The sequence below is a fragment of the Lonchura striata genome, chromosome Z (assembly GCF_050655825.1).
Source record: "Lonchura striata isolate lonStrDom1 chromosome Z, ASM5065582v1, whole genome shotgun sequence".
Lineage (NCBI taxonomy): Eukaryota > Metazoa > Chordata > Aves > Passeriformes > Estrildidae > Lonchura > Lonchura striata.
Window position 1 is genome coordinate 27,091,795 of NC_140740.1, and position 13,352 is coordinate 27,105,146.

The window sequence follows — 13,352 nt, forward strand, 5'->3', positions numbered from 1 at the left end:
TCTACATAGCATTAATATGGTTTTAAATACTTTTCATTGTGTGTCTAGGACATGAGCTCAGTAAAGTAGGAGAGGTATACAAATAAAATTCATCTCTAGGCTGAGAGGGAGCATGCTATCTGTGTACAGTGTGAAAACCCATTGTCCATGTTAAAGAAGCCCATGTGATGGCTCCTCGAGGTGAGTTTCATCTTCACCTAATGATACTTACACAAAATGCACAATGACCCATTACTGGCACTGAAAATATACAGTTGTTTATAATTATTCTCTTAAGAAATGACACAAAATTGCTAATGTGGGGCACTGTATAATGGTCCATTTCTTCTAATTTTATGAAATGGAGGACCACCTAGGTTTAATGACAAAGAGAAGTAAGTTCAGATATGTAGTGGAAATCTGGAGTTTTAGCTTCAAAAACTCTACCCCACTGGGCTGGTTTGAGATGCTGCCAAATAGCACCAGGAAATACATGTGACTATTTGAAGAACCCTGATAAAGTTAGGAAAATTCTGTTTGAGCTGCAGAAGGAAATGAAGCAGAATTGCCAACAGCATAAACAGAAAAGCAGGAAATTGCAAGACAAAAGGAGTATAAAAAATATACTGAGAGAAAAGAGCAAACTCCAGACACATTTGTGTAGATGCTTCTAACAGCACTTTGATTTGAGCCAATTTCTGAACTGTACATGGTCTAAAAATTACGTTTATCTGGGGCATACAGGATATGTATGGTAGCTCACAGAGAGAGACTATACATGAGAAAGAGAGCCTGAAGCAACAACTAGAAGAAGCTCCATAAATAGTTATATGAAATATTATACGTGTTGCAGCTAGATCTAGTACAACTGAAACCCTTTTAAGAGAAAGATTTTTAAAAATTCTTCTGGGAAGACCCAGCTTGGGTTTTCAAAAGGATCTGCATTGAACAGGTAGATGCTCAATATACTTTGTAGTCTGGGACCTCATCAGATTTGGTCAGTAAAACTGGAGCACTCAGATGACTTAGTTATTGCCAAGTTTTTGTGTAACCCTCTGGTTTTGGTGGGATTCCTCACAGACTAACAAAGGACCTGTGCTGATAGACCCCATGCTTTGGCTTTTATACTTCAGATCTGGACTCCCCTCTCTGGATAATTACTTGTAAACAATTGCAGTTATTTGTAAAGATGAATTAACAGACTTATTTTTCTAATGAGTTGAAAAAGATCTATTTTTATGTAATTCTAGCACAAGAAAGCACTATAAAATAACTTCTAAGTTAGCCTTTTTCTTTAAATCATGAATAAAACATTTCAGAACTAAGGCAAGTAAGAATTGATGACAGAATCTTATATCTAGTTGTGAATTCAATGCAGTTTTTAATTATTGGAATTCCCACCTTTTTTTCCAAGTGGCTAAATCTCTCTTTACCCTAGAGGTGAAACATACTGAAGCAACAAATTGGTTTAAAACTTTTTTTTCCTACTAACTGACTGCATCCACATTTTTCCTGTGCACAGTGTGGTTGAGTCTGAGTGAATCTCATTCCAAGGGAAAAAAACATAGCAGTCATCCAGCAGACTGGTAAACTTTTAGTTGTGTGAGATGGAGTCTATCTAGACTACTGATAACATAAAAAGTGTTTAGGGTAACTCAAACGCTCTAAAAAGCGGATTGCTATTTGTCTGCTTATGAACACTACAATACTCTACGTAATTCTTGTAATCCTATAAATATCCCACTATAAAATATAAACTCTGTGAGACTGAAACTATTTCTCAGTGTTTTGGCAGTGCTACAAGCAATGATGCTCCTATCTTGCTTTGTCTTCTTAATAGCATGTATTGTATCAAAAGTTCTTCTTGTCATTGTTTCTGTTAGAAATAAATTTTATTAATTGACATATAATAATTAATGACATTGTAGCATACAGTACTAATGGTTTATTTTCTTGTACAAGATGTTATTTATTTTATAATCTACTTCTCTTGAAAAGGCAAGTTTTTATCTGTTTTGCTTAGGATTTCAGAAGTTTTGTGGCTAAATTGGACTTTATATAGTCCCTAACTCCTGAGGGACAATTAATTATTCTTATAGTTATTAATTCCATCACAAGCCCATCTCTCTGGTGCCAGTTACATTCACAAAATTAAAGTGCCTCTTAGTCCATCTCAACATGTCTGCCAAATAATAAAATATTAGAGTAGAATTGTGCATCTGTCAGCCTGTTTTGACTTCTGTATAATCATACATTTTTTTTAAAGCTAGTTTTATACTATTAAATTGATTAGTTGGCTTCCATTTCCTTTAGGATTGTCCAGTTCTTGCTCATTTTAATGCTATTTTTCTTCAAGACTAATTGGTTTTTCACAGTGAAAAGCACACGAAATACAGTCTGTATAGGCAACATGAGAGATTCTGAGAGCATGGAAAATGTTGTCAAGGTGCAATTTTGATGCATCTTTGTGAAGATCAGCTGAAGTACTAAAAGTGGGAAAGAAGCAGATAAACTATTAATTGTAGCAGATTTCATTGTTATTACAAAAACTTCCCAAGAAAGAAGAAATAAAACTTTAATGTCATCTTAGTTGCTGTCTGACCACTGCTGTGTCTTGCTGAAACTTTTATTTCTCTAATTTCTCTATTTAATATATATTTGCACCTTTTATTTTTTTTTTTTTTTTAATTCTCCATGCAGTTTAAATGCAAACAAATGGTCTTTGTTTACATTAATGTCAAAACTTGGCTGCATGCTCTGAAGACAGGCAGTGCCCCTTCCCCTCACTGGATAGGAAACAAATACTGATGCCACTCCTGATCTCTGTCAAGAAGTATGCCAAACACTTAATTTGTCCAAAAGTGATAGTGTGCTAAGACACATTGTACAGGCTGACTTAGCTCTTCTGAAGTTACGTTAGATAAATTGTAACCTTGAACAAGGTTACCAATTATGTCAGAACACATGAAAAAGCTATTACAGACTTTTAAAGTATTTTTGGTAGTTTTGAGGTTCCTCACTGACTGCAGCAAAGACCAAAGTTTAAATAAAACCTTAGAGGGAGTTAAATCTTGGGTCATCACAGAACACCAAGTTACACAGAAGGATGTTTGAGAAATAGGTAGGAAAGGGGTTTAAAGGAAACTTAGGCTTGCAGGTTTGCTTTCATCTTAGGTCTTTCTAGACCACAGTGACAGAGGGGATCAGAGATACAGACCTACAGACAAGGATTTTCAGGTGAAAGTTCCAATGGGGATGAAAGGATCTAATGAGCACCAATACTGTGGAATTTCTTTCCAACTCCTTTGCACTAAAGCTTTAAACTCAGTTTCTTCTAAGCAGTAGATTGCACCTTATCTTGAATTTTTCAGCCCAACAGGAACCTATGAATACTTCCTTTTCCATAGTTTTCTTACATTCCCAAGATCCCAAACTCAGTCCCACTTTGAGGTCTACTTCAGTATCACTAAACACAAAAAAAATCACAAATGCAAGCATAAATTTTGACATCTACCTTGATTTCTTTAGCATTTTAAAATAACTTCACCTCATTTACTTTTCCCATTTTTAACCACAACCATAATGAAATCTAGAATCTGAAGCCTATTTCATCAGCCCTTACCTGCCAAGTCCTGGTAAACACTTTAGCACAAAATTGACCCTAGAGTTTGACAGGCTCTATTTCTTATAGTTTCTAAGCCTTAATTGCGTGTGTTATGTATCAAAATTATATATAACCAATTAAATTACTTTTACCCTATATTTTTAGTTTCAAAATCAAGTAGAATGGGTAAATATTCCTGTTAGAAGGGGTTCTTTAATGCAAATGCTTTGCATAGTCAGTATTTCTTTAAATACATATTAGAAAGCACCTAACACTGGAAAAAATAGTTTTAAACCTTGCTGAAGTGAATGAATTTGTTTTAGAAACACTGCTTCAGCTAGATCTGCATGAGCTGTGTTTTGTGAAAATACATAGAAAACCTGCATTTCACAGGTTTTAAATGCTCAGCACAGATTGTTCCAAAACATCTGAGTCATAAAGGCTTCTTATATTCTGTTAGTGTTGGGCACACTAGGATACTGGAAACAATTTTAAAAATGGCAGAAAACACTTTACAATGCTTTAAAAGAGTTTAGCCTACCAGATGTAAGACTAGTACACAGCCTGACACACCATTTTTCTCACTGAAGCATTCTAGTTGAGAGTAACTTGACAATATTCTTAATATTTACCCCTTAAGTGCTTGCCTCCAATGATTTTTAAATGTAAAAATTTATAATGGAATATCAAACTTTGGTCTTTTATATTTTTCTATGACCACTGCTGAAGATAGTGATTGATTTAGCACAATGTGATCCTTTATAGATTCACATTAATGGGAATGAAATAGCTAGAAATTTAACTGGTAATTATTCTTCTAGAACATTGCAGGTATTGTTTGTAGAAGGGTCTGTGTTGCAATAGTTGTAGACAGTCCTAGGAAAAGAGGTCTTATCTTGGAAAGAGTTTTAGAGTATTTTCTATAGGGAAGAGAACAGTATCTCCTTGATGAGTGACTTCCCCACCAGTTGGCTTGTATGTATAAGCTGAATGCGATTGTTAGGCTAGAAAAAATTAAGGAATATACTAAGAAAGCAGTAAATATAATATTGCAGTATTGCATACTTAGATGCTCCTTATGAAATGGGATGTAGCTGCAAAAATTATTAATACTCTGTAATTCTTTACCAATCTTGATGTCACAGGAGTGGTAGGAGTAGGTCGAATGGAATTTGGATATGGGTATTAATTCTCCTTTTGTAATTTCCTGTTTAAATTGTTTTCAGTAGATTACTGCTGCATACAAAAGAGGAAATGAGATTTCTACAAGATATAAAACAACAAAGGGTGTTAAAAAAGAGATTAAGTAAATCATAAGAATGAAGGACTGCTCAAACAGAAGTAATTTTATGTCTCAAATGAGAAATTTCTTATATTTATATCAATTTATGGCAAATAATTTTCTTTTTTATGTGTCTTTGTTGGCTCCTAAAGTGTCAGAAAACCATCTACAGAATTTTTCCTCCTTTTTATTCAGCCTACTATTCTCCAATAAACATAATGACCCTTATATCAACATGTACTCCCAATCTTTCTTCTCAGTCATTCCGCCAGAATTTAAAGAGATACCATAGAATACACGGCTAGCTTGGACTGAGGGATCTGTGATCTTTCTTGTAAGATTTTGACCTGAAACACAACATATCAAGTTAATTTGTTGAATTTAGTTCAATGTTCCTCATGGGTGTCAGCTCTGTTCTGAGAACTTCTTCCAGCCAGCAGCTAGGGGTAGGCAGTCAGGGGTTAGAAGTTAGAATAACAAGCCAAAGCAATGTCTGACCAGTCAAGGATGATGTTGGAACGGTCTAACATTGTTTTAATACAGAAAATTATAAATCATGAGTGTTTTTTGCATATTTCCAAACCCACTTCCACTTTTATCCATTGATTATGTGAGCTGTGTAGAAGAGAGATGTTAGCTGTCCTCAGAGGCAGGTTATTTATGTCTTTTGCCCACAAAGTTACCAACAGCATTCTTTGTGCCTGGTCTCACAGACCCAATTAAATGGGAAGCCTAGCCTCCCTTTAAATGCAGAGTTCCTAGATGCCACAGTTATCTATAACCTTCTTGCTGAACTGTTTTACCCATTTGTTTTCTAATAAACCATTCTAATATACTTTATACAAACAATATATATATATATATATAATTTTTAAAAGCAATTACTGGCTTTATGTCACATGTTATGCTTATTCTCATCAACTATATTTAATAAGAAGAACCTGCAAGAGATGTACCTGAAGGAATGCTAAAAGATAGCTGGAGAGGAATTATTTCCAAAAGCATGTAATGACAGGACAAGAGGGAATGGCTTCAAACTGAAAGATAGTAGGTTTAGATTAGATACTGGGAAAAAATTATTGTGAGGGTGGTGGGGTACTGCAACAGGTTGCCCTGGGAAGTTTTGGATGTCCCATCACTGAAAGCATTTAAGGCCATGTTGGATGGAGCTCTGGGCAACCTGAGAAAGTGCAAAAAGGACCCAGAAAGTAGACATAAAGCTGAGAAAGGCTGGAAAATTTCAAAAGCTTCTCATGAGAAGGTAAGAAAATAAGAACCAAGTTTTAAATCAAACAACAAAAAATTAAGAATCAGATATTCAAATAGTAAAAAGTTTTCCTCAAATAGTTGAACTAACTACTGTTATTAAAACTTTTCAACTATTTTCAGAACCTTTCAATTTAATTACAGAATCTACCTATGTTACTAATGTAGTTAAAAGAATAGAAATACCAGTTTTAAAAGATGTTAATAATAGTGATTTGTATCACTAACTTTTATGTCTTCATAAAATTTTACAACACAGAACTAACCTATATTTTATTTCTCATATTAGAGCTCATTCATCTCTACCAAGATTTGTAACAAAAAAAATACAAACCAGATAAACTGACCATAGCTATCTCAAACACATACCCAAACATTTTTGAACAAAAAAAAATTAAATCATACCTTTTTTCATCAAAATACATAAGCACTTGTACAGACATTTAATATCTCTAAATCCCAAGCTAAAACTATCATTAGCAGTTACCCTAATTGTAAGCTTGTACAAACCCCTGTTTCTACAAAAACTGTTAATCCACAAAGTTTACAAAGTCTACAATTATAACAAACAAACATCACTAAAGACTCTTCTTTTAAGAGATTTTAGAATATTCATGTTTCAATAGATTAATTTTCAAGTACAGTTTTTACCTCTGCCCACACAAAAGAAACAATCATACAAATCAATATATTTTACAAGCATTTAATTAGGTGTACCCAAAAAGTTAAAACAAACAATAGCCCTACACATAGATCTCAAAAAATAATAACATTCCTTATAAATTAGGGTGTTCATCACAGTTTGTGCCATTGCATTGATCACCTATATCAGGATTTCATTGTGTTGGTGATTTATATCAAGGTTTTCAACCAGAAAGCTAATGTCAAAGAACAAGAGGATTTGGGGAATGTCAGTTTAAGGTTGTGGAAATAGAGTACCAGCATTAAAAAGGTGAAAATAATTGTGTCCTATATAGCATAATTTATTTCATTCAGAGAAAGCAAATTACAAATCATGCTTATGTCTAAAGACTGAATCAATTGAAAATGCAATTTAACACTGAAATAAGAATTATCACTCAGAGTTCTATCATATTTCATTTTTAGTTGGAGGTATAAAATATGTGTTTGTTTGTGGAATTGCCCAAGGCCACGGCTCAAAAAGGCAACTGTTTAATTAGATTTAATATGGATGGAGTTAATACACAGGAATGTCTTAGAAAAGATTCACATAGGGAGCAGAGGAGTTGACAGGTCATAGAGTTGAAAAGGAAGTTTTTTTTATTTTAAATAAACCTGAAAAATTATTAAAATAGTTGGATGCTTAACCATTAATGTTGTGAAAATGTTTGATAGAATATAAAATTTTATATCACGGGCCCTAGATCCTGAACCAGTATCAACTCTTTTGGTTGTGTTACAATTCCTTTTGTTTTTGTTATATCTGTTTCCATCATATGGAAGAGCTGGTTCTTGATAGACATTTGCCTAACAACTGATAGAAGATTTTTATCTTAATTTCATTAATGATTTAAAGAATTCCATAATAATTCTACTCTGTTACAACTGCATGCACAGTTTCATTCACTGTATCAACACTATTACACAGAAATGGATGCTATCAAAGTATCAAATACTAAGATCCTTCTGACCAAGGCACCAAATATTTAGTATAAAATGAAAAAGGAACAAAGTTTAATTTGCTTTTAGAGTTCAGGTGAAACACAAATTATCTAATTATATTTGAAATCTCTAAGGTGTCAAAAGCCATTTTCTTTTAAGATCTCCCACATTATTTTGTAGACTCATGAGATCTGAACATTTAATTGTTTTACTTGACTTTTGCATTTTCCCCTTCATTGATCTCTAAAATGCAGCTGCTGTTTTTCACTAGGTGATACTACAGAAAGCAGGTAAGTGTGCCCAACTGTATAATAAGAAAAATCAAAATTAATGCTACTATGCTAGTAAATGAAGTGATGTCTAATAAAAACCAAAAACCCACACAAACCAAAACCAACAAAAACCCCCAACAAATCAAAAAAGAAATAAAACAGACAAAAAATCACCAAAATAACAATATGGAAATTTTTGCACCTTGGGACTGCTTTCAAACTAAGAACACTTATGAATATTTTAAAGGCCCCTCATCTGAAAAAGAAATCCGTCATATTTAATAGTCAATAAGGGTCAACAGAAGAAATGGACTTGTTGGACTACACAGTGAAGCATTGCAAAGCTGAATGCAATGTTATAGAAAAAACTTTAATTCTTAAGAGCAAGGAATTTGAATTTGAGTGGGCTTAGTAATGGGCAAATCCTTCAAAGTTTACCTTTTGCATATTTTCTGTTACTAAAGAAGCATTCATATTTATGCAAAGTATTTTGGAAATTGTTGAATGATGTTTTTCTCAGTCCTTTATCTACTTAAGAATATAAATTCATAATAATGGCCATTAAATCTGGCTCTTTTCTCCATGTTGCCTTCAGAAGCAGCTCAGCAGAAACATTCATTTTTATAAATGTTCTTCTCTCTTTCATTTCTAGAAAAGAAAAGGAAATAAAGAAACTCTGCAATTACTTTGTACCAACTGTAGTAATGCCAGAAATCTTTGTAATCTAAATTACTTTCTTCTATGGGTGAAAACAGTTAATAGTGACTCCCTGTAGCTTACAGCACATTAAGCACTGGAGAAGAATATTAAGCAGTTATACCTCTTTGTGGAATATGAAGGGTTTTTTTTAGTCCACAAAGCTAGCAGTACTGTACCTGTCATGCATTGTCTCCCATACACAATGTCTGAAACTGGGACCATATGCAGAGATGTCAAAATGGACCTACAGTAACAAATAGTGATTTATTTCTCTCTAAATGAAGAAAAGAACAAAGAATTTCTTACAAAACCTGAAGCTGGGGAGGACAGAAAGGAAGCCCTGAATTACCCTCCTTGTGCATGAGCTGCACTTTCCCAGAGTTGCATTTCTAGCATAGCAAACAGCCACCATGTGATACTGATGTCCAGGCTGCTTCTGAGTACTCAGTGGCTGAGCAGGGAGATATGCTGACTTCTTCTGGTTCTTCATGTTTCCTAGGTTGTTCTAAGGAAGCAGATCTTCGCCACTGTCCAGACAAGTGATAAACAAACTAATGTAATGACAACATGATGGTTAAATTTTCCTCTTTTTCTCTTGTTTACAACTTCTCTATGCTTTGGAAAGGTGGCTTGTTAAGGTCTCCAAGTAAGTCAAAGTCAGCTTTAAAGACCTCTTGTCACCATGCTTTGCAGTGAGGCAGTATCAGGCTTCATAAATCTCTGGAACACCTTCAACAATTTGTGAGCCAGGTCTCCCATTAGATGACTTCCTGAGTAAGAGATGCAAAAGTGGCATCCAGCTGGCTCCAGAAAAACAGTGAAAATTGAATTATGTTATATATAGTATTACATATTATGTATAATATATATGTCTATATATGTGTATGTATGTGTGTGTGTATATGTATACATATCTCCCCAATGAAGACTGCCTCAGTCAGGCTTCAGATTCTATCCTGTTATGGAGGGGAACTACTAGGCTTATAAAATGTCTTTGAGGTGCTTTATGAGTAGATTTAATCTAATACTAGACAGAGTTTACAAAGTGGGATACTACAAATTATATACCACTAATGGAGATTTGACCTGTTTCACAACAGCCACAATCAGTGACTGTAATCCTTCTTTGGAGTTCCCTTTGGCTTTTCTCCATGAATGAATTTGATGGATAAACTTAAAAGTCTAACTAAGAAAGGCTTACTACTATGAGAGGTGAGCTATAGGGTACCAGAAAAACACCTACATTTATCAGAACAGAATTTATTCTTGATAGTTTCCTAACTGTGAACTCAGCAAGAAAAATGAAGGTTGTTATAAAAAACTACAGTGTTATCATTTTATGGTAAAGAGAAACAAGCATGGTATATAATGTAGTAAAACAGAGGACAAAGTCAGTAAATAATTTCATGGTTGTTACTGCATTTAGAAGCGGAGTTAATTGATTTACTAAAAAAGTAAACAAGATAATAATGAGCAATATTTTAATCTAACTGCACCTTATGTGTTGCTCATGACATACTTGGAAGGAGATCCTGAAATTTAACAATGCAGATTTTTCTATGCAACTGACATGATAACTTTAACAAAAATTCTTATCCCATGACATAGAATGAGCACCTCAGAATTCTCTGCCTTTTGTTACAGTACAGAGTGTGACTTCATTTAGCTGTTGAAAATTCTTCAACAATTTGGAACATTTTTATTGCTTTTCCCTTGGTGAAATTTTTTATTGTTTATTTTTTTAATATTATTTGATTGCTCTTTCTATATAGCAGTATAGATGATTTTTTCCCAGACAAAGGAATCTCAAAGATTGGAAAGGCACTTAGGAAGTAAGAAAAATTTTTCTTTTATCTTTACAATAAATCATAATGAGTGGATAAGCGATTCTGTCATATAGAGTCTGGAGATTATCAGTAAGGACAAGTAGGTTTGCAGATTATCGGTAGGAACTGCTATGTCAACTGAAAATTATCAGAAGAGAATGCACCAACACTACTAATGAAGAAGTCCAAGCAACCCAGTTGCAACAATGGTGCTGTCATTATCTGCAAAATTTCATTGTTAATGAAATTGACCCCCTGGCTCTCTTTTGAACCACTAAAATGAGTCCACTACAGATAATCTCTTCCAAGCACTAAAGCAACATCAAGACTGGCTTTAGCACCACTTGACACTTGGTTTCAGCGCCAGTGAGCAGTGCTTGTCCCTCTTTCATCTTGTGGTATAGACATAGTGAGGGACTTAGAGCTGCCCAAAGGTAAACAGCAAGCATCTTTATTTTCACGTGACTTCAGTGAAAATAGCTCCAAGCTTGTACAAGATTGCTCCTGCATTTTTTTTACAACATTTAAGGATGTACAGGTAAGAAGCGCTGTTCAAGTGCTAAATGTTGACTTATTGCTATTATTACCAATATTGCAAAGTTTGCTTGCTGGGTGACTTCAGTGTGAGGGCCCTAATCACAGATAATGGGAGATGAGCAGGAAATTACATGGACTCCTGTGAAGCAGCGTATTGTGCTACAGAAAATGTTTATTTTTCCCTTCCTAAAAACCTAATCTTTCTATGTTACCGTTGATCACCCTATAATTGCATGTACTTTCAAAGGAAAAATGGTTGTTCTCTTTGGATTGGTGTGAAAGTGTGCATTTAGAAAGGGTCTAATGTGAAACTGAGATACCAAAGGAAAGTAGAAGGAAACCCAAGGGTTACATATGCCCTTCCTAGAGAACCTGAGCTTCCTAAGTGTAAATTAACATAACTAACACTAGTTACACATATAACTGTGCAGACAAGCATCTCAGCTACAGAATGCTACTATAAAAGCCCAATTAATCACTATACAGTATTACTCTGTATTGATTTGAGGCTGAATTCCAGAAGGAAAAGAGTAAGGAAGTATTAAATATGTCTTTACATTCAACAAAGTTGCAGTGATGGGATTGTGTGGAGAAAGATACCATAGAAAAGGAAGAGAAGTTTATAATGGAAATAGTTATATACAGATAGAAATAGTTTGCTACAGACTCTTTTAATAAAAATTAGAATTGTGCTAAATATGGTTATATTACTGTTTTCTCCACTTCCTCTTTTGTTGTTTTTTTGCTACAGCATGCAGTTTTTGTATATAGTCTGATATGGAGCTGTTTTGTTTCAGATAATATCTAAACAGTGACTTGAAGAGCAACAAGTGAAGGCAAGACATTGTAGAAATTAGGATAATTAATGCTGCTCCTCTATGTCAGCAGATCCTAAAAAAATTATAACCTGTTATTGTGAAGGTCTAGTAACTAAATATTTTTTAAGACTATGAACACTTCTAGAAAAAGGCATGTTGAAAAAAACCCATTTTGATTTTGAAAAGGCTAAGTGAAGAAATATGAAAGTTCTCAGACAAAAGTACTACTAAGGAAAGTCAGAAGGTGGATTAGATATGCCAAAAGTACAACCAAATAAAATAGAGGAGCACATGCTGATGTTAAAGAAATAAATGTTTCCTTAGGGCAATGTAGATAGAGATTCCTTTAAGACAAATGGAAAAAAACTGTACTTATTTTGTTACTGTGCTGACTTCCCTATATTTTTACATATTGAATTTAATATTGTTAGACCTTGTGCTCTTGCCATGAGAGGTCTAATTGTGAATTAATGGACCTGCTTGCAAGCATTTTGCAGAGAAGTATGTATTGAAATTCACAGATGTTCCTTCTCATTAGTTTCAGTGTTTTATATTTGTAGGAAACTGGGTCTTAAACCCCCACCAAAACCAGCCTGTATATCTAATATTCTATTCCATATTCAATACTACTTAAGAGTGACCTTAGAGAATAACTAATTCTCAAAATCAGTAAAGGCAATATTTCTATCTTTAGAGGTGGATGTTAGTAAAACCAGAACTTTTACATGTAGAGAAAGACTGTGGAGCCAGAACAACAAACTTGGGCTTATTTGTCCTCCTGACAGCTGCTGTCAATTCATGAAAAGCACAGTGTGCCTGCTGCAGTCATGGAGGGCAGTGGTGTCACTGGACCAAGCCAGCTCCCCCCTGGCCTTGTCACACCAGCAGTCCATCACTTCCTGCAGTGGAGCAGAGAACCTGCTTGAAATTCCAAGAAGAAGGGAAATATGAGTCCAAAGCTTGTTCTTTTTCTTATTTTTTTTTCTTCCTTGAAAGAGAGTTTTTGATTAGGAGATGAGCACAGGCTATACTACAGCTACAGCTATTAGCTCACTTATCCCAGGTATTAGTAATCTTGGTGTAGCCTGAAAGGGAATTCAGAAGTTTGTGACATCTGAGGCACCTCATAAACATATTTAACAGTTACTGTTGCATAAGAAGGCAAACTGAAATGCTTGTCAATCTTTGTTAATAGATTTGTTTTTGTAGGAGAAAATGAACCTGAAAATCTTCCATCAGTCCTTTTGATTTTCAGTAATTTTGATTTCAATCCATGAACTATGAAGTAAAAGTGACAGGACCTGCCATACAGGTATTTATAGGAACACATTCCAGATGTTTCATTCTTAATTTCCCTCCCTTACTGTCTTTCCACTTGTTTAAAGTTTGGTGGGATGGTGAAGAGGGAAGAGGAGCTGTTGGCTAAATAGACAAGACTTAACCACA